Source organism: Oncorhynchus tshawytscha, linkage group LG02, assembly GCF_018296145.1.
Source record: "Oncorhynchus tshawytscha isolate Ot180627B linkage group LG02, Otsh_v2.0, whole genome shotgun sequence".
NCBI lineage: Eukaryota > Metazoa > Chordata > Actinopteri > Salmoniformes > Salmonidae > Oncorhynchus > Oncorhynchus tshawytscha.
Window position 1 is genome coordinate 26,243,555 of NC_056430.1, and position 22,777 is coordinate 26,266,331.

At 43.6% G+C, this 22,777-nt stretch overlaps 1 pseudogene; it reads left to right on the top strand.

Annotated features, from left to right (window-relative positions):
- Positions 1-22,744, top strand: LOC112218789 (annotated as a pseudogene).
- Positions 22,745-22,777: the final 33 nt, after the last annotated feature.

Consider the following 22,777-nt stretch of genomic DNA (forward strand, 5'->3'; position numbering starts at 1 on the left):
TACTGACCAATAGGACAGCTGTAAACATGCTCTAAAGAGGCAGGATTCACTATATTTTATCGCTATTGTTGTTCCTTCGAAACATATTTCGGAATAATCATACTTTGGTAGCTAGATAATTCATATGTTTAGTCAGAACACTTTGTACGATCCACATGTTTGATATGAAGTCAAATTAACTTGGTCCGTGGAAACATCGACATGCAGGTCTCCTTTAAGAACGCTAGCTGCTAGCCACTTATCTTGGGATTTGTGATGAAATTGGAAGCGGAAGGAAATTCTAAGGGAAAGGAGGAAAAATCCGTTCTGGGCTGCCATGGGCAAGTTGGAAGAAAAACTTTCGCAATGTTATGCGACTCATGTGAAAGAGGGGGTTTATTTTATTAATATGAAGTTATATGAATCGGTTGGTGTTGTTGGTTAGACATTTATAATTGTCAGAAGCTAACTAGCCACGTATTGATAGTTAGACTTTTAAAATGGCGGAAGGCTGGCCCAACCCCCCGGCTCTTGTTGTTGAGTTTGAGTGCCTGCTGGGCACTGGATTCCTGCCCTGCTTCATGCTCTTGTCCAAGGGGGTCAGACGAAATCCAAATCCTGGATTGCAATAGGAAAAGGTTGTCAGCGCCCCCCCTGGATCCACCTCATGGGATAACTCGTCTGTAAGTAGCCCAATATTAGCTAGCTTATCGGTAACAAGCTAGCACCTTTCTTTACAAGCTGCAGTGGCTCTTCAAGCTACCTGGCCTTCTTAGTTTGCTAGCGAGGTCTAACGTTATGTCAAGTTCTTTAGCTATATATATGGATCATTGGAGGCTCCTCAGAGGAGTAGGGGGAGGACCATCCTAAGTGAATTTCAGAAACTTAAACCGTGAAACAGAAAACGATACAAAATATATTAAAGTCACCAAATAATTGATTTAAAACGCACTGTTTTGCAATGACGCGCTACAGTAGCCTCAACCGCAATCTCTGGGATAGCACCATGGTGTATGCAGAGGACCGCTAGTTTCCGTCCTCTGGGTACATTGACTTCAATACAAAACGTGAGACTCATGGTTCATACTCTCACCCAAAGGCTTATACAGTAACTATGATGACGTCCGGCTCGAACCTATCAGAGCTCTTGTAGCATGAACTGACATGTTGTCCTCTCAAATGATCAGATTTTGAGTCTAGTACTGAAAGCATAAGCTAAAGTTAGCTAGCACTGCACTGCATAAAATGTGGTGAGTAAGTTGACTCAGAGAGACAATAGTTGAACAGTTTGGAACAAATGTATTTATTTAAAAAAATGAAGAAGCAAAAGGGAGAGAGCACTAGCTATATTTTGTATTTAATTAACTTTCACTTACTTAGTTAGCGAAAGCAGCTAGCTCGTTTAGCCTACCCAAACAGAGAGGGGTGCTATGTTAGCTAGCTGGCCAAAGCTATCCAGCACCGTAACTCTTCCAAGTCAAGGTAAACTTTTGGTTTTATAAATGTATTGGCACCGGGCCCGCAGGTATAAACTGCTTGCTGCTGTAAACTGTACTGCATGATTGTAGCGGGTTTACTAACACATTAGTTCTAGTAGTTATGTTGGTTATGACGTTAGCTAATATGATGATGTAGACTGTGTTTAGCCGTTAGGGTATAACGTTTTGGCTTGGAAAGGTTTTTTCGCCTGGTCACAGACAGCTGTGTTGTGCACTGAAGTCCACAAGCGAAAGGAAATGGTGAGGAGGAGAGCACGTAGATGTCGAATGAATTATACAACTAGCAAAGTGATCATGATGTTTGTATGTGGCTGCTTTGGAAGTGAACTGTGTTTGTGTGATCAGGGTATTCAGGTATTAATTACGCAGATTCTCTTAAAATGTTTCTTAAACGGAAGCAAACAGAATGAAACAGGGATAAACATACCTGAATTTGTCCAATAGAAACTATAACTGTTTGGACTAATAATTACACCCTAGATCAACTAGATGCAGGCAAGTGTGTGCATAGGCGGTATTGAATGATTCATCCAGATCAGTGGCGTTAAGTGCCTGTCATTCATATTCCATTTTCCCAGCTTAATGTAACATCAATAGAATTAGGCTACTTCATGACACCCAATTTCACTACACTCATCATGAGGTTGCTACGACCTAGCCTACGAAGATCATTTGAGTTTTTCTTGGAAAGATGCCAAAGCAGCTGAAAGGTCCACTGAAAGGTGTCCATGGAATTCTCTGTAATAACTAATGGAATCTTTCTCAGCACTATGAATCATAATGATCTGACAACTGTTCCATACCTTGGAGAAGTTACCCCAAACATCAGAACACTCATTTTAAGTCAACATTTTTTCTCCTACTCTGTAAATTGTGTGATGTGATTCCTAGGTGTCCTGTCGTAGTATGCTTGCCATAGTAGTAATGTGCAGTTCAGAAACTACTCTTTTTACTGAGTCATGATTTGTTTTTTTGAGCAACTCCTTCATTGAAGTAGTTTGTTTGACCTGCAAGTGCTGGCCACAATGAGTCCTACAGCAGGATTAATACACGCTTCTCCGGCTCAGCGGCTCCAGAGACTTGTTTCGACCACCAACTGTCTGCCATATACTCGAAGGAAGATATACTGAACAAAAATATAAACGAAACATGTAAATTGTTGGTCCCATTTTTCATGAACTGAAACATTTCTGGGGTCTTATATTTCATACGCACAAAAGCTTATTTCTCCAATATTTGGTGCACACATTTGTTTACATCCCTGTTGGTGAGCATTTCTCCTTTGCCAAGATAATCCACCCACCTGACAGGTGTGGCATATCAAGAAGCTGATTAGACAGCATGATCATTACACAGGTACACCTTGTGCAGGGGACAAAATGTGCAGTTTTGTCAAACAACACAATGCCACAGATGTCTCAAATTTTGAGGGAGTGTGCAATTGGCATGCTAACTGCAGGAATCTCCACTAGAGCTGTTGCCAGATAATTGAATGTTAAATACTTTACCATAAACCACCTCCAACATTGTTTTAGAGAATCTGGCACTACGTCCAACGGCCTCACAACCGCAGGGCATGTGTTACCACGCCAGCCCAGGACCTCCACATCCAGCTTCTTCACCTACGGGATTGTCTGAGACTGGGCAGCTGATGAAACTGAGGAGCATTTCTGTCTGTAATAAAGCGCCTTTATGGGGAGAAGCTCGTTCTGATTGGTGAGCCAGGCCCACCAATGGCTGCGCCCCTGCCCAGTCATGTGAAATCTGTAGATTAGGGCCTAATACATTCATTTAAGTTGACTGATTTCCTCATATGAACTGTGAAATGATTGCATGTTGCATTTATATTTTTGTTCAGTATAGATCATGAGCATAGAGAAGAAAAATGCATGTTTAGAACTGACAATTAATCACATGGTACAAGAATGAATGCAATTAATTGAAGGTTTTGGACACAGCTTTGTAAAACCAAAACATACACAGCCTCTGCTCAACAAACTTTGGAAGGAATTATTTGGATGGCTGCAGTTCGCCAACGGCATTGTTCTTATCACCCTCATCTCAGTCAAGCAATGCATTCCGCCAAGTGTCGTTCACAACCTAGTCCAGTTGCAATCACAACTGGTCTCAACCTCGTTTCTAATGTATCAAGGAATAATCTTATTTGTTTGCATGCCTATCAACAAATGTACATTGTTTAAAGCACATGTTTTACGCGTCTGTCACGAATGACAGCTGCAATAAGTCCCCTATGGTGAACGAGAGGCTTGTAGAATCATGACATGACTTTCGAGTTGTCAGTTCATTGTTTGCATGCTATGGGCATGACTGACTCAAATGAATGAAATTAGTTGAAAGGTTTGTTATTTTGACTGAATGAGTTGATAAGTCAGTAAAAAGAGCTGAACTTCCCATCACTATGCAATTGGGAGGTTTTGGAAGAAAGGAATCACCGGCCGGGGGACTTCTGTCTTACCCTGCATTCTTTATGCCATGGTTTGGGCATAAATACACATTGATGGTGTATTTATGTAGATCAATGTTGATTATTATGTACATTACTGCTCATTGTGCACAGGGTCCACAACCGGATCTCGGAGCTGTGGATGCATCAGCTGCATCCATACATCTCCTTGGAGACACTTGACCTGTCATCTAACTCCATCTCAGAGATCAAGGCTGGAGCCTTCCCAACCATGCAGCTGAAATACTTGTGAGTCCTGCCTGTGGCATTGTTTTCCAACTATAGTAGACAACTTCTAAGGAGGGAGGAGATGGTTGTTTCAGCTACAACCAAAAGGGTGTGTTCTACTTTTACTTGTTATTGTCTTATTAATGTGACTTTTCATCCAAAATAAAGACCTTAAAATGTTTGGAATGTATACATGCAGGTGTAATGTAAAACTAAACTGAGTGCCCTTCCTGATTGAATGTTTCTGCATCTCTATCTCCCAGGAATTTAAGCAATAACAAGATCAGTGTCCTTGAACCTGGCTGCTTTGACAACATATCCAGCTCCCTGCTGGTTCTGAAGCTAAACAGGAACAGAATAACACTGCTACCATACAAAGTGTTCAGGCTTCCCCAGCTGCAGTTCCTGTAAGTCAATGTTCTGCTTCAGTCAAACTGCACTGCTCAAAAAAATAAAGGGAACACTTAAACAACACAATGTTTCTCCAAGTCAATCACACTTCTGTGAAATCAAACTGTCCACTTAGGAAGCAACAATAAATTTCACATGTTGTTGTGCAAATGGAATAGACAACAGTTGGAAATTATAGGCAATTAGCAAGACACCGCAAATAAAGGAGTGGTTCTGCAGGTGGTAACCACAGACCACTTCTCAGTTCCTATGCTTCCTGGCTGATGTTTTGGTCACTTTTGAATGCTGGCGGTGCTTTCACTCTAGTGGTAGCATGAGACTGAGTCTACAACCCACACAAGTGGCTCAAGTAGTGCAGCTCATCCAGGATGGCACATCAATGCGAGCTGTGGCAAGAAGATTTGCTGTGTCTATCAGCGTAGTGTCCAGAGCATGGATGCGCTACCAGGAGACAGGCCAGTACATCAGGAGATGTGGAGGAGGCCGTAGGAGGGCAACAACCCAGCAGCAGGACCGCTACATCCGCCTTTGTGCAAGGAGGAGCAGGAGGAGCACTGCCAGAGCCCTGCAAAATGACCTCCAGCAGGCCACAAATGTGCATGTGTCTGCTTAAACGGTCAGAAACAGACTCCATGAGGGTGGTATGAGGGCCCGACGTCCACAGGTGGGGGTTGTGCTTACAGCCCAACACCGTGCAGGACGTTTGGCATTTGCCAGAGAACACCAAGATTGGCAAATTCGCCACTGGCGCCCTGTGCTCTTCACAGATGAAAGCAGGTTCACACTTAGCACATGTGACAGAGTCTGGAGATGCCGTGGAGAACGTTCTGCTGCCTGCAACATCATCCAACATGACTGGTTTGGCGGTGGGTCAATCATGGTGTGGGGTGGCATTTCTTTGGGGGGCCGCACAGCCCCCCATGTGCTCGCCAGAGGTAGCCTGACTGCCATTAGGTACCGAGATGAGATCCTCAGACCCCTTGTGAGACCATATGCTGGTGCGGTTGGCCCTGCGTTCCTCCTAATGCAAGACAATGCTAGACCTCATGTGGCTGGAGTGTGTCAGCAGTTCCTGCAAGAGGTAGGCACTGATGCTATGGACTGGCCCGCCCATTCCCCAGACCTGAATCCAATTGAGCACATCTGGGGCATCATGTCTCGCTCCATCCACAGACTGCCCAGGAGTTGGCAGATGCTTTAGTCCAGGTCTGGGAGGAGATCCCTCAGGAGACCATCCGCCACCTCATCAGGAGCATGCCCAGGCATTGTAGGGAGGTCATACAGGCACGTGGAGGCCACACACACTACTGAGCCTCATTTTGACTTGTTTTAAGGACATTACATCAGTTGTATCAGCCTGTAGTGTGGTTTTCCACTTTAATTTCGAGTGTGACTCCAAATCCAGACCTCCATGGGTTGATAAATTTGATTTCCATTTGATAATTTTTGTGTGATTTTGTTGTCAGCACATTCAACTATGTAAAGAGAACTATTTAATAAGAATATTTAATTCATTCAGATCTAGGATGTGTATTTTAGTGTTCCCTTTATTTTTTTGAGCAGTGTATTTCCATTTCCATAGCAGTGTGCAAACCTAATTTCCAGACCCTCGCTAGATGGTTGGTTTCTTACATGATTTAGTCTACATATGTTAAGCTTTTGAATGTGTTCAATACTTTTGTATGAGGGACTATCTTTAGTTAAATGTATTTTCTTTAAACAATTTGCATTCGTGATTGTGCATTTTTAGATTTCACAGATTCAGTATGTAGTACTGTTTTATAGTAGTTGAAAAAATGTATTCTAAACTGCCTGATTCAGATTTCTTTTTCCCTAGGGAATTAAAGCGTAACAAGATCAAGGTGGTGGACAGCCTGACCTTCAAGGGGATGGACTTACTGAAATCACTGAAGATGCAGCGGAATGGCATCACAAAGCTGATGGACGGTGCTTTCTTTGGGCTCAACAACATGGAGGAGCTGTGAGTTCTTCTGCCTTTTCGTCTTTTATAAGAAAGATCAGTACAGTATTTGCACAGATAGGAGGAGCCAGATGTCTCAAAGGATGTATAAATCTGAAGCATCTGTTCATCAAATATGGTGATAAGAGGAAGTCCAGTGAATATGGAGCTAGATAATACTTTGTCGACATTCTGCAAATGTTCTCATTTTGAAACGTTTGCTCCCAATTCAGTTTTCTTTCCCAAAACTCCAATGTTACGAACAGAGTGCACTAAGTTTAGTAGACTTGACCCTTTGCCAAAGTAAAAAACATTTGCATTGTTTAGGAGTGTTACAAACGCCAATACTTTCTCGCTAGATTGTACTTGGTTATGCCCACCTCCTTGCTTGTTCTGCCCACTATGCTTCATTTGCTCGAATTAGAAACGACACCGATGAGATGGTGAGCTCTAAGGGTTGGGTGATATTACGATACAATCGGAAATCAACTATGTTTGACAGACATTGTCGACGACAACATGATGTGACAGACGATAGTTTTTATATATTATAACTTTTTCTTACATATTTGAACATGACTGGTACCACCGTAGTCTGCCCGACCGTAGTCGGGCAGAGCACAACAGTGCAGCTCGCAGCCAAATTACCTACCTATTCCTATTTGTCATAGCCTTTTTCAATAAATATGTAGGTAGACTTAGCCTACTATTTAACATAATGCAAGAGTAGGCCTACAATGTATGTATATTGTAGATGGGGTGGAGAGTGCAAAATGTCAGAACATTTATCTCGCTCATCTTGCCAATGTCGGATGATCATGGGCTTTTTACCACAGACACGCCTTTGTCTGGCTTGTTGTATGAGCTTAATTTCCCTTTTTTTCTCCCAATCCCTATTTTATTTGAATATTACTTGTTGGTCTAAGCATATATTTCATGATCTACTTTCAAATTAATCTAGGAGCCCAGTAAAAGAGTTCTATCTCAAATGTTTGATGACCCTAAATAAAAACATGAGGGAGAGAACCAAGAATTGCAATAGAATGGGAATAATAGAAATAGAATAATCGAATGGGAAGTTTAAACAAACTTTATACGTTTCTGGCCTCCACCTGACCAAAGCTGTAGGAAAAATAAATTGTGTGCCGCCAGAAAATCCTTGCAAACCAAACAGCCAATAATATAGGCCTACACAAAATAAAACATGTAATTCAATAAAATGTGAAGTAAATGTAACTCGTACAAGTTAAACTTCTAAACAGATATTTATATTATTTTGGAATAATAAAAAAAGCCACCCTATGGGACTCCCAATCACAGCCGGTTGTGATACAGCCTGGAATTGAACCAGGGTGTCTGTAGTGACGCCTCAAGCACTGAGGTGTTTATTCATATCCTTGAATTGCGCAATGGGCATTTTTTTTATTTCACCTTTATTTAACCAGGTAGGCCAATTGCGACAAGTCCAACTGCGACCTGGCCAAGATTAAGTAAAGCAGTGCGACAAAAACATCCACACAGAGTTACACATAAACAAACGTACAGTCAATAACACAATAGAAAAATCTATGTAAAGTGTGTGCAAATGTAAGGACGTAAGGCAATAAATTGGCCATGGAGTTAAAATAATTACAATTTAGCATTAATACTGGAGTGATAACTGTGCAGATGATGATGTGCAAGTAGAGATACTGGGGTGCAAGAGGATAAGTAACAATATGGGGATGAGGTAGTTGGGTGTGCTATTTACAGATTGGCTGCGTACAGGTACAGTGATCGGTAAGCTGCTCTAACAGCTGATGCTTAAAGTTAGAGAGGGAGATATAAGGCAATTTGTTCCAGTCATTGGCAGCAGAGAACTGGAAGGAAAGGCGGCCAAAGGAAGTGTTGGCTTTGGGGATGACCAGTGAAATATACCTGCTGGAGCGGGTGCTACAGGTGGGTGTTACTATGGTGACCAGTGAGCTGATCACCTGTGGCGCTCATTACATAAGCTCCCACAGCAGTGCTTTCGATAAGCAGGAACAATAAACAAATGCCGCTTATAAAAAGAATAACCCACATTTGGATGGGCTACAAATGACAATAAATGAAGTAAACAAAATAAGTTCTAAATTAACCACAAATTACAGTGCAAAAAAGTGTACGGTATACAACAGATATTCTAACCTAGGCTACATTTATTTAAAATAAGAGGTGTCTGTGGATACAGGCTTTGGAAATTAAACAAATAAAGTGCAATGAAGAACCTTGCAGACTGTTTTTCTTTTCATTATATATTAACCTTTCTAAATGTTTCTGGCAAGGAACACAAGCCTGTTCACTTTTTCTGGCTTTAATAGATTGTGGAGTAACAATATTACATGCTTTAGGCCCACTGAAAACACGTTAAGACGGAACGCTTTTTTGCACAGATGCAGAGGTATTTTAGGGCAACGTTGTCCAAGAGTGGAAGTCAACCCTTTTTCCCCCTCCACCATGCCAGTGTGTCATCATCTCCTCCTGTGCTAGCCTGCTGTTGCTCACTGAGTGACTGTTTGCTTAGCTCTCCCAAGAAGACTTTCCAGCAACGTCTGCTATGGTGAAAAAGTGTACTCTATCTCAGTTGAAATTGTCCGCAATCACCAATGAAAGGGATCTCGTATCACACTGTAGGCCTACAACGTTTGGTTCCAAATCACCATTCAAAGTGATCGGTATCATATATCACCATATTGATTGGTTTATATTTATTTAATTATTTGCACACAAGAAAATACACTATCGGTATGATTTCCACAATGTAGTCTAATGAGCAGAGGTTTATGCTTGACACAGGTTGCATTACAGATTGGTTACTGCGTTGCTAGGCAACACAACGATGCACCCCATAAAATAAAAATTGACGATACAATCGTATATCAAAAATGTTTGGATGGGATGATGTGCATTCCAGACATCGTCCAACCCTTGTGAGCTCAAAGTATTCGGACACTGACACTTGTTTTGACTCCAGCACTTTGATACAATGACTGAGGTTAAAGTGTAGACTGTCAGGTTTACTTTTAGGGTATTTTCATCCATATCCGGTGAAGAGTTTTGAAATTACAGCACTTTTTATACATAGTCCTCCCATTTAAGGGACCACAAGTGTTTGAAGTTTTGTATTTGGTCCCATATTCCTAGAACGTAATGATTACATAAATCTTGTGACACTACAAACTTGTTGGATGCATTTGCTGTTTGTTTTGGTTGTGTTTCAGATTATTTTGTGTCCAGTAGAAATTAATGGTAAATAATGTGTTACATTTTGTTAATAAGAATATATTCTGTTTCTAAACATTTCCAAATTTAATGTGGATGCTACAATGATTACGGATAGTCCTGAATGAATCGTAAATAATGAGTGAGAAAGTTAGATGCACCCCCCCACCCCCTAAAAAATACTAACTTCGCCTGTTATTGTAAAGGTGAGCGGTTAGCATGTCTTGGGGGTATGATATTTGTGATCTGTAACTTTCTCGCACATTATTCCCGATTTCATTCAGGACTATCCGTAATCATGGTAGTATCCACATTAATGTAAAAGTGACTCAAATTACACTACATTATTTACCATTAATTTCTATTGGACACAAAATAATTGTATGTTTTCTAAGAGAGCTGGAGCACAACAATTTGACGGAGGTCAACAAAGGCTGGCTGTATGGCCTACACATGCTGCATATTCTGCGGGTCAACCAGAACACCATTGGCATCATCCGACCAGACGCCTGGGAGTTCTGCCAAAAACTGGAGGAGCTGTGAGTTCTTTCTAACCCAAACCCCACATTTCTCCCACTGTTGGAGACGGGGATGCGTTAGGGTTTATTGTTACCCCTTTATGAAGCTAAAAGACCAGTATCTATTTGGGACTTGGGGAGGGTGTATTGCAGATAATTTATGTTTATGTTAACACATGGATTTCAGCTCATTCTTAAAGGGGCCAATATGTTTTAGTACAGTATGATTGCCGAAGACCATTGTCCAAGCTTGTTTCTTGGGGATGTCCTCCTTAGCGATCTGTCCTTCAACCACCTCACCCGGTTGGAGGAGACTGTGTTCATTGGACTGGGCCTTCTGGAGAACCTGAACCTAGGAGAGAATACCATCAGCCACCTGGGAGAGGGAGTTTTCAGCAGTCTGGCCAATCTGCGCTCATTGTAAGGACCTCACACCACTCTATTAAAACCTTTTTTTGTTTTTTTATATATCAGATTGGTCGTGTCTTCGTTTTGTTGAATTAGTAGTACCCTAGTGTACTGGTACTCTATTACATTGTTGTACGGTAGACCACTAAACTGCAGTATAGTAAGTAGAACATTTATGTAAAGACATGACGACGAGAACATGTAGTATAGAAACCCTCATTCACATAATTTAGCTTTTAAGACCTCTGAGGCATGAAGAATACCAGAAAGGCTCAATTAACAAAATACTACCTTTTCATCCAAAATCCCTCTGGGAAGTTGAGGAGTGGGCACTAACACATTCATTGACATGCTGAGTTCCAAGAAGGCATTGAGCTGCATAAAGAGAGCGGTCAGGGCTCTGGGTCAGCACACATCCCTGGGCTGTCCGTATCAGGGGGAATTAGAGAGAAGGCCCTTTGAGATCCACCCAGGCATGAGCAAGGAGAAACAAAAGCGCCCATGACCCGTCCTGTGAACACAAGCCCTCTGTGGGTTTAGAAGGACCCATGAACCGTTCAATGCTAAACACAGCCAATTAATCCCCTCATCAGAACTGCAGGAGCAAATCAATTCAAAGTGAAGTATGCCGAATACAACAGGTGTAGACCTTACAGTGAAATGCTTACTTACAGGCTCTAACCAATGGTGCGGGAAAAAAAGGTGTGTGTGTGTGTGTGGGGGTAAGTAAAGAAATAAAACAACAGTAAAAAGATTTGAAAAAAGAGTGGCAAGGCTGTATACAGACACCTGTTAGTCAGGCTTATTGAGGTAGTATGTACATGTAGGTATTGTTAAAGTGACTGTGCATATATGATGAACAGAGAGTAGCAGAAGCATAAAAAGAGGGGTTGGCGGGTGGTGGGACACAATGCAGATAGCCCGGTAAGCCAATGTGCGGGAGTACTGGTTGGTCGGGCCAATTTAGGTAGTATGTACAAGAATGTATAGTTAAAGTGACTATGCATATAAGATAAACAGAGAGCCATGCAGTAGTAGAGAGAACAGTCTATGACTGGGGTGGCTGGGGTCTTTGACAATTTTTAGGGCCTTCCTCTGACACCGCCTGGTGTAGAGGTCCTGGATGACAGGCAGCTTAGCCCCAGTGATGTACTGGGCCGTACGCACTACCCTCTGAAGTGCCTTGCGGTCGGAAGCCAAGCAATTGCCGTACCAGGCAGTGATGCAACTGGTCAGGATGCTCTCGATGTTGCAGCTGTAGAACCTTTTGAGGATCCCAGGACCCAAATCTTTTTAGTTTCCTGAGGGGGAATAGGCTTTGTCGTGCCCTCTTCACGACTGTCTTGGTGTGTTTGGACCAGTCTAGTTTGTTGTTAATGTGGATACCAAGGAATTTGAAGCTCTCAACCTGCTCCACTACAGCCCCGTCGATGAGAATGGGGACGTCCTCTGTGCTCCTTTTTCTGTAGGCCACAATCATCTCCTTAGTCTTGGTTACGTTGAGGGATAGGTTGTTATTCTGGCACCACCCGGCCAGGTCTCTGACCTCCTCCCTATAGGCTGTCTCATCGGTGATCATGCCTACCACTGTTGTCTCGTCAGCAAACGTAATGATGGTGTTGGTGTCGTGCCTGGCCATGCAGCTGTGGGTGAATAGGGAGTACAGGAGGGGACTGAGCCCGCACCCCTGGTGAGCTCCAGTGTTGAGGATCAGCATGGCAGATGTGTTGCTACCTACCCTCACCACCTGGGGGCGGCCTGTCAGGAAGTCCAGGATCCAGTTGCAGAGGGAGGTGTTTAGTCCCAGGTACCTTAGCTTGGTGATGAGCTTTGAGGGTACTATGGTGTTGAACGCTGAGCTGTAGTCAATGAACAGCATTCTCACATAGGTGTTCCTTTTGTCCAGGTGGGAAAGGGCAGTGTGGAGTGCAATAGAGATTGCGTCATCTGTGGATCTGTTTGGGCGGTATGCAAATTGGAGTGGGTCTAGGGTTTCTGGGATAATGGTGTTGATGTGAGCCATTACCAGCCTTTCAAAGCACTTCATGGCTACGGACGTGAGTGCTACGGGTCTGTAGTCATTTAGGCAGGTTGCCTTTCTGTTCTTGGGCACAGGGACTATGGTGGTCTGCTTGAAGCATGTTGGTATTAGACTCAATCAGGGACATGTTGAAAATGTCAGTGAAGACACCTGCCAGTTGGTCAGCACATGCCCGGAGCACACGTCCTGGTAATCCGTCTGGCCCCGCAGCCTTGTGTATGTTGACCTGTTTAAAGGTCTTGCTCTCCGTAGCCGACGTGAGTGTGATCACACAGTCGTCCGGAACAGCTGATGCTCTCATGCATGCCTCAGTGTTGCTGGCCTTAAAGCGAGCATAGAAGTGATTTAGCTCGTCTTGTAGGCTCGGGTCACTGGGCAGCTTGCGGCTGTGCTTCCCTTTGTTGTCTGTAATAGTTTGCAAGCCCTGCCACAGCCGATGAGCGTCAGAGCCGGTGTAGTATGACTCAATCTTAGTCCTGTATCGATGCTTTGCCTGTTTGATGGTGGGTCGCAGGGCATAGCAGGATTTCTTGTAAGCTCCCGGGTTAGAGTCCCGCACCTTGAAAGTGGCAGCTCTACCCTTTAGCTCAGTGCGAATGTTGCCTGTAATCCATGGCTTCTGGTTGGGGTATGAACGTACAGTCACTGTGGGGACAACGTCCTCAATGCACTTATTGATAAAGCCAGTGACTGATGTGGTGTATTCCTCAATGTCATCTGAAGAATCCCAGAACATGTTCCAGTCTGATAGCAAAGCAGTCCTGTAGTTTAGCATCTGCTTCATCTGACATTTTTTTTGTAGACCAAGTCACTGGTGCTTCCTGCTTTAATTTTTGCTTGTAAGCAGGAATCAGGAGGATAGATTTGTGGTTTGTTTTACCAAATGGAGGGCGAGGGAGAGCTTTGTATGCGTCTCTGTGTGTGGAGTACAGGTGATCTAGATTTTTCTTTCCCCTCTGGTTACATATTTAACATGTTGATAGAGATTTGGTAGAACTGATTTAAGTTTCCCTGCATTAAAGTCTCCTGCCACTAGGAGCGCCTCCTCTGGGTGAGTCATTTCCTGTTAGCTTATTTCCTTATACAGCTGACTGAGTGCGGTCTTAGTGCCAGCATCTGTCTGTGGTGGTAAATGGAACAGCCACGAAAAGTATAGCTGAGAACTCTAGGTAAGTAGTGTGGCCTGCAATTTATCACAATATACTCTACTTCAGGCGAGCAAAATCTAGAGACTTCCTTAGATTTCGTGCACCAGCTGTTGTTTACGAATATGCACAGACTGCCCCCCCTCGTCCCATAGTGTGCTGTTCTATTCTGCCGGTGCAGCGTGTATCCCTGATAGCACTGAGCTATGACACTCTGGAAAGTATGCCACTTCACATTTGCCAAATGAATCACATTGGTTTGGACACCCGGAGCAGAAAATAACTTCTATCTGTCTTGTATTGTTGTCACCAAGCAATGCAGACCAGGGTGATCTTTGTGCTTCTTATTCTGGGGAAAATATATATTTTTCTTACATTTCTGTTTGCGTTTCAGAGACATACGGAATAATGAGATCTCTTGGGCCATTGAGAATTCCATTGGTGTGTTTGTTGGAATGAAGAAGCTGAACACATTGTAAGGGTGTTCTGCATAATATATTACTTTTGTTGCTATGGATACTGATATTGGCAGAATATTTGTTGGCATATTTAATCTGTTTATTCCCCATGATTCTACAGCAGAACAATATTAAATCTATCACAAAGGAAGCCTTTGAGAGTCTGGAGGAACTAGAGCACTTGTAAGTACCTCCATAGCCAAGCCACTCTGAGGGATGGTTGGTCTCCATTAAGACATTCAGCAGCTAACACTTCAAGACCGAGAGAGATGTTTCTGATTACCCCAGTGCATCTGTTTTATTGTGCTTGTATCATAAGATGCTACTTTGATAGTGTCATGGTGCTAACGCAGCACTTCATTCATATTTATTTTCACCAACAGGGACCTGAGCAAGAATGGGATCATGTCCATCCACCTTGATTCGTTGTCTCACATGAACTTAAACGTGTTGTGAGTAAGAAGTACTAATTTCTGAGGTGGTGTCTTGGGAGTCCTTGTGGCAGATTTTACAATATTTTCTGTATAGAATACATTCACAAATTCAAGAATGATGGAATAATGTGATATTATGACTCTGTGTCCTGTCCTCAGTTTTCTGAATACTAGCAGCCTGCTGTGTGACTGCCAACTGCAGTGGCTGGGCCCATGGTTGACTGACAACCACTTCCTGCAGTCTGTCTCCGCTATGTGTGCTCACCCTGCCAGCCTGCTGGGCCGTAACATCTTGTCTGTCAGCCTGGAGGAGCTGGTCTGTGGTCAGTCACCTAGCTACCTACCCTGCTTTATCTAGTCTGGACCAGATCTCACGTACTGGAACAATTATCCCATAACTTATTTATTTAATATCATGGCCCCCTCTGTCCACTATTTCCCACAGATGACTTCCCAAAGCCCCGGATCACTGACCACCCTGAGACCGCCACCGCCCTGTGTGGGACCAATGTGACTCTGAGCTGCCTGGCATCTAGCAGCAGTGACTCCCCCATGGCCATGGCCTGGAGGAAGGACTGGGAGGTGCTGTACGATGCAGAGGTGCAGAATTGCGCCCGCTACCAGGAGGGAAAGCTGTTCTTCACCACCGTGCTGTATCTCCTCAACGTCAACTTCACAGACGAGGGATGCTACCAGTGTGTTGTCTCAAACCACTTTGGCTCTAACTACTCTAACAGGGCCAAGCTCACAGTCAATGGTGAAGAGACTTTTGGTTTTCTCTCCTGAAGAGTTTTTACTGACTAATATCTGACTTGTTCCTTGGCATTTAACTGTTGAAGTTTGAGCTTGCATGGTTGTTTTGATAGACATCTATTGAAAGCTGTCTTCAACCATTTCTTAACTTCTTTATTTTCATTTCCCCTCTCCCTCAGAGCTGCCGTCCTTTCTGAAGACTCCGATGGACCTGACCATCCGCACGGGCACCATAGCCAGGCTGGAGTGTGCTGCCGAGGGTCACCCATCACCCCAGATCGCCTGGCAGAAAGACTGGGGCACAGACTTCCCTGCTGCCCGATGACATCATCTTCATTGCCAATGTAAAGACAGAGGATATGGGAGTGTACAGCTGCACAGCCCAGAACGCTGCAGGGAGCATGTCTGCCAACGCTACACTCACTGTGCTAGGTGAGCTTCATTCTTACCTGCCCGGCATAGTTTACTGACCTTCGTGTTTCTTTATGAATCACATCTGTTTATAATTTGATAAATGATAATTGAATGTGAACTACTGTATGTTAAATGTAAATCGCTCTCCTCCCAGAAACTCCATCTTCATGCGTCCCCTGGAGGACAGGACGGTAGCTCATGGGGAGACGGCAGTGCTCTAGTGTATCGCAGACGGAAGCCCAGCACCCCGCCTCAACTGGACCAAGGATGACGGGCCCCTGGTCCTCACCGAGCGACACTTCTTTGCCGCCACCAACCAGCTCATCATCATGGATGCGGGGTCGGCGGACACAGGGAAGTACACGTGCATCATGTCCAACACGCTGGGCACGGAGCGCGGCCACATCTACCTCCGCGTGTCTCCCAACTGCGACACTGCGGGCGGCTACGACCAGGATAGCTGGAACACGGTGGGCATCGTGGTGGTCTGCTGCGTGGTGGGCACCTCGCTGGTCTGGGTCATCGTCATCTACCACATGCGAAGGAAGAGCGAGGACTACAGCATCACCAACTCAGACGAGATGAAGCTGCCGGTAGACATCCCCAGCTACCTATCCTCTCAGGGAACGCTGTCTGAGCGTCAGGAGGGATACAGCAACTCTGAAGCAGGGAGCCACCAGCAGCTCATGCCACCACTGTCCAACGGCTACGTCCACAAGGGAACTGGCTACGTCCACAAGGGAACTGGCTACGTCCACAAGGGAACTGGCTACGTCCACAAGGGAACTGGCTACGTCCACAAGGGAACTGGCTACGTCCACAAGGGAACTGGCTACGTCCACAAGGGAACTGGCTACGTCCACAAGGGAACTGGCTACGTCCACAAGGGAACTGGCTACGTCCACAAGGGAACTGGCTACGTCCACAAGGGAACTGGCTACGTCCACAAGGGAACTGATGGTAACTTTAACTATACTTACTTCCCAGATTCACCATCCATCTCCTTCATCTGTGGCCCTTTCATCTGTGGACATTACAATGTAATTATCTGTTTTTGTACTCAGTCCGACTGTTATTCTGATATTTTTTTTAGGGGGTAGATCAGCTTAATATTGCAGATGGATTTTTGGTTATCGATTTAATTGTTTGCATCATTTCTAATCCCCCTTTTATTTTTGTGATGATAAAAAAATATATACTTTTTTTTTTCTCTTCGCCCATCCCTACCCTGATTGGAGTAAACTAACGGACATTACTTCATGTAGTTAAATATGCATGTATTCCTAATTTCCTCTTTCTACCAATATTGCCCTAAAAATCAATACTTTACCCAAGAGTATAACGATATTTCCCATTGACTGATCGTGGTTTTTCAGATCCCCTAACAATACAGTTTGCAGGTCTATCTGAACTCTGACATTGTGACCTTACAACCATTCCTGGACCTGACTCCATAAGCTCGGGCCGACTCTTTTCTCTGTATATATCAATGATGTTGCTCTTGCTGCGGGCGATTCCCTGATCCACCTCTACGCAGACGACACCATTCTATATACTTCCGGCCCGTCCTTGGACACTGTGCTATCTAACCTCCAAACGAGCTTCAATGCCATACAACACTCCTTCCGTGGCCTCCAACTGCTCTTAAACGCTAGTAAAACCAAATGCATGCTTTTCAACCGTTCGCTGCCTGCACCCGCACGCCTGACCAGCATCACCACCCTGGATGGTTCCGACCTTGAATATGTGGACATCTATAAGTACCTAGGTGTCTGGCTAGACTGTAAACTCTCCTTCCAGACTCATCAAACATCTCCAATCGAAAATCAAATCAAGAATCGGCTTTCTATTCCGCAACAAAGCCTCCTTCTCACGCCGCCAAACTTATCCTAGTAAAACAGACTATCCTACCGATCCTCGACTTTGGCGATGTCATCTACAAAATTGCTTCCAACACTCTACTCAGCAAACTGGATGCAGTTTATCACAGTGCCATCCGTTTTGTCACTAAAGCACCTTATACCACCCACCACTGCGACTTGTATGCTCTAGTCGGCTGGCCCTCGCTACATATTCGACGCCAGACCCACTGGCTCCAGGTCATCTAAAGCTCCGCCTTATCTCAGTTCACTGGTCACGATGGCAACTCCCATCCGTAGCACGCGCTCCAGCAGGTGTATCTCACTGATCGTCCCTAAAGCCAACACATTTGGCCGCCTTTCGTTCCAGTTCTCTGCTGCCTGTGACTGGAACGAATTGCAAAAATCGCTGAAGTTGGAGACTTTTCTCTCCCTCACCAACTTCAAACATCTGCTATCTGAGCAGTTAACCGATCGCTGCAGCTGTACATAGTCTATCGGTAAATAGCCCACCCATTTTTACCTACCTCATCCCCATACTGTTTTTATTTATTTACTTTTCTGCTCTTTTGCACACCAATATCTCTACCTGTACATGACCATCTGATCATTTATCACTCCAGTGTTATTAATCTGCAAAATTGTAATTATTCGCCTACCTCCTCATGCCTTTTGCACACAATGTATATAGACTCCCCTTTTTTTTCCTATTGTGTTATTGACTTGTTAATTGTTTACTCCATGTGTAACTCTGTGTTGTCTGTTCACACTGCTATGCTTTATCTTGGCCAGGTCGCAGTTGCAAATGAGAACTTGTTCTCAACTAGCCTACCTGGTTAAATAAAGGTGAAATAAATCAAATTTAAAAAGCGAACCACCGATGGACAGAAAAGATGATGTATTGACTCTGTTTCCTCGTGGCAGAGTCTGCACAAGGCTGACTGTTCAATGATTCATATATTGAGCATTCTTCTTTTTAGCAAGTATTTTATGTAATAGCTTAAATTGAAACAAATGGATTGATGTCAATTATTGTATTTATATATCAGTTCATAGATCTGTTCCCAACTAACTTGAACTTATTCTGAATTTTAAATGACTGGTCAACCATTGCACCTGACCAGTGAAAAGAAGGTGGAGTGAGTCACCATCCTGTTTGTGTGTTGTCCAGGTGTGTGCTACAGTGACACAGGCAGTGAGGTGGACACCGAGGCCAACGGGATGCTGCACTGCCGCGTGGGCTCTCTGTTCATGGGACAAAGCATCTTCCATCCTGGGCAGCCCCGTGAGGGACTAGCTGTGGTGTCGACAGGTCGGTTTAGTTATGAGAACCAACAAACAACTTATTCATCTCTTGTATGTATCCTCTTAAATGGCTTTTTCATCAGTTTGTTGAAAGGCTTTGCTGAAAGGTCTATGTCTCCATCAGATAGTTGGGTTTGTTATAAAGCAAGAGTTTGATGAAATAGATTGTCCTCAACAGGTGGTGCAGGGCTGCTGGTCATCTGCTCGGACTGCTACGACAACATTAACAGGTACTCTCGGACCCGGGAGTACTACGCCTACCTGGCCGAGGATGACCCCTGGACAAGGGTCTCTCTGACATCATGGCCCACCTTCCCAAGGAGCCCTATGGGGAGCAGAGAGGCCAGCATGAGGACACAGCCCTGGAGAGCCTTATCAACAACCAGGACTCCTCAGTCTTCCTCACCAGCCACAACTCCTCAGTCTTCCTCACCAAGAGGCTGAGCAAAGCCCTCTGGCCCCCGGAACAACACTATAGCACCGGTGAGAGATCAGCTACAGATTGTCTGACAGACCTTAGTGGCATGCATGTCAACAGTGAGCTCACAGAGATATGTTTGGAAAGCGATCTCACAGACCTGATATCTAACAGTGACCTCAGACATACTGTGAACTGACAACGAACTGACCCATGAATTCTAAACCGTGAGCTCGCAGACTTTCAGACACCGACATGTTCAAGTCTATGAGCTCCTCTTTATGGATGCATATCCTTTCTGTTGAGTAATGTAAGCATTTCACTGTAAGGCCTGTTGTATTTGGCACATGAGACGAATACAATTTATTTTTTTATTTGATGTCTGTTTAGTCTCTGTAGATGTCCCCCCCCCCAGGTCGTTTTGGGGCAAAGGGGAGGACTTGTCTACAGTGCCACGACCAGGTCTGTCACAGCAGCCAGTGACTGTGCACACAACTCCCTATGCAGGGAGGGGAGGAGTGTGGAGGTGGAGCTCTCTCTTCCTCAGAGCACACAGTACCACAGAAGTGCCTCTTATAGGACTACGTCTCAGGAGCACATCCAAGCCCCCACATAAAGCTCTGCCAAACCACTCTGCCAAAAATGCTTTCTTGTATATTTAGATTATTTCAGTCACGCAGAGACTATTTGCTACTATGATTTTGAAAAAGGACCATATCTAGGGCTTGAGAACTGAATAGGTGAATGACGCCCCCTGATTCCCTCCACCCCCCCCCCTTCCTCCCTCTCATTCTAGAGGAAGCTATGAATGTTTGTGTCAAAGAGCCATGTTGGATGCTGCCTTTTTGAGTTTTAAGATGTCACACATTTGAACGTGCTCTCATGACGTACTGTCTGGAAGGTGGAATGGCAGCAGTGTTGATGGATGCCCCAGTTATTCTGCTTTCTGTTGCAGATGCCACATTTTTGGTACAGTCTTGTTGGAGCAGCCTTAGTGATTTAAGTTACAAGTCCAGGACATAGCTTCCTCTCATCCAGGACTAGAGGGGTCAAAGAGACCATAGTTGTTTCTTGTTCAGCAGTGAGTGGTACTTACCTATAGGATCACTGAATGGATCCCCCCTCTAGCCATCCGTATTGACTGTAATCGTCTACTATTATGCAAACCCAGAGACAATGACACTAGATGTGTGTTAGATATAATTTTCACCTATTATCTATGTCTCTTAAGCTAAGATTGTTTTGCCTTGGGTCAAAGAGGCAGTCGTTCCGATAGTTACTCATGTTTTTTTTGTATGAAAACACTATCGAAGCAAAGAAAATATTGGGTATTGCACATTATTTTGATAATCATGGTTCAGGTGGCCTCTAATGGTTTTCAACAGGCATTCTCAGTAACCCTCCATTGGGTAACCCTATGGTTTCTAATCACTTATATGCACTGATCATTTCCTCTCAAAAGCTTATTTTACAGGCACTTACCTCATACGTGGTGTGTTTTATTATGCAGTGTGTATGCCATTTTAGATTCCTAATGGATAATATGTGCCTTTACCCCCAATTTCATCAATACTGGCCAGATTTAACCTTGGTACTGTGAAGAATGGATTTAAACGTTTATGTCTATTCATAACTACGTCCCTCAAACCCTAAGAAGGTAGTTGGAATTATTTTTGTCCTAACCTGCCGTAAGTTAGATGTTTTTTTTTTGTGTGTATGTCAGAATTTTTGTAGTCACTCCAGGGTGATTCCTAACTTGAGATGGTAGATTTCCTCAACATTGTGGAAAGCATGTAGATCTCAAGTCAGGATTTGACCCAAAATGTTGGTACAAATTTCATCTAGCTAAAACCAAGATGTTTAAGGGTTGTCTTTCATATAAATCACACCTGTTTCCTTTGTTCAAATAAAATAATCATTTTGGCAATGGAACATAGATACTTCAGAATAAGATGTAGATGTGTGAAGGCTATACAAACAAAGATACTACATGAAGATTGCCCTGACAGGTTTGGTTGAATCTGTCCTTTAGTCATTCTTTTTCAATTATTTTTAAATCTCACAATTATTGCACTTCCGATTCAGCCAAACATGATTGCATTTCTTCTCTCGTGTACACTTTCACTTTTACGTGTATGTCAACTACTATGCTTTTATTCCTGCCTCTACCATATGACAGTTATACATTTTCATGTAGGATTGTTTCTTAGTTACACAATGCATTCATGCTAAAATCTTAACTTTTTGATAAGACATTCTGTGTGACTTTGCTTGATAATGCATCTGGTACATTTTCATATTTTGAGTTTGATCAAAAAGGACTCCTTTTGTCAATGTTGCAATTGGTCTCAAACTGTTATTTGTTTCTGTGGTACGTGATTTAACAAATTTGCACATGATTCTTGTACACAATTGATTTTTGTTGTGGCTTCTTTTCAAAAGTCCATGGTTTTGAAGTTCTATAAACCAGGTCATCCCTTGTATACCAAAATAAATCAATCCAACCCCATGCCACTGGATTCAATATTGGCATGAATAGAGCTAATACACAGATTACATTTTCTGCTGGATAATTAAATCATTTCAATTCAAGGTAGTAATTGTTGCCGATAGCTTAATCACTTTTTATTATTTTATTTTAATTATTTTTTTTGCGCACTCCATGTATCCGGTAGAAACAGTTCTCTAATCTGAGTCCATAGTGGGTTTGCTCTACTGAATGTTGGATTTTATATTGAACAAAAATATAAAAGCAACATGTAACAATTTCAATGATTTTACTAGGTAACAGTTCATAGAAGGAAATCGGTCAATTTAAATAAGTTAACTAGGCCCTAATTGAAGAATTTCACATGACTGGGCAGGGGTGCAGCTATGGGTGGGCCTGTGAGAGCATAAGCCCACCCACTGGGGAGCCAGGCCCAGCCAATCAGCCAGATGTGGAGGTCCTGGGCTGGCATGGTTACACATGGTCTGCGGTTGTGTGGCCGGTTGAAAGTACTGCTAAATTCTCTAAAGTGATATTGGAGGCATCTTATGCTTTAGAAATTATCTGGCAACTGCTCTGTTGACTACATTCCTGTAGTCATCATGCCAATTGCACGCTCCCTCAAATTGAGACATCTGTGGCATTGTGTTACACAACTGAACATTTTAGTGGCCTTTTATTGTCCCCAGCACAAGGTGCACCTGTGTAATCGTGCTATTTAATCAGCTTCTTGACCTGCCACACCTGTCAAG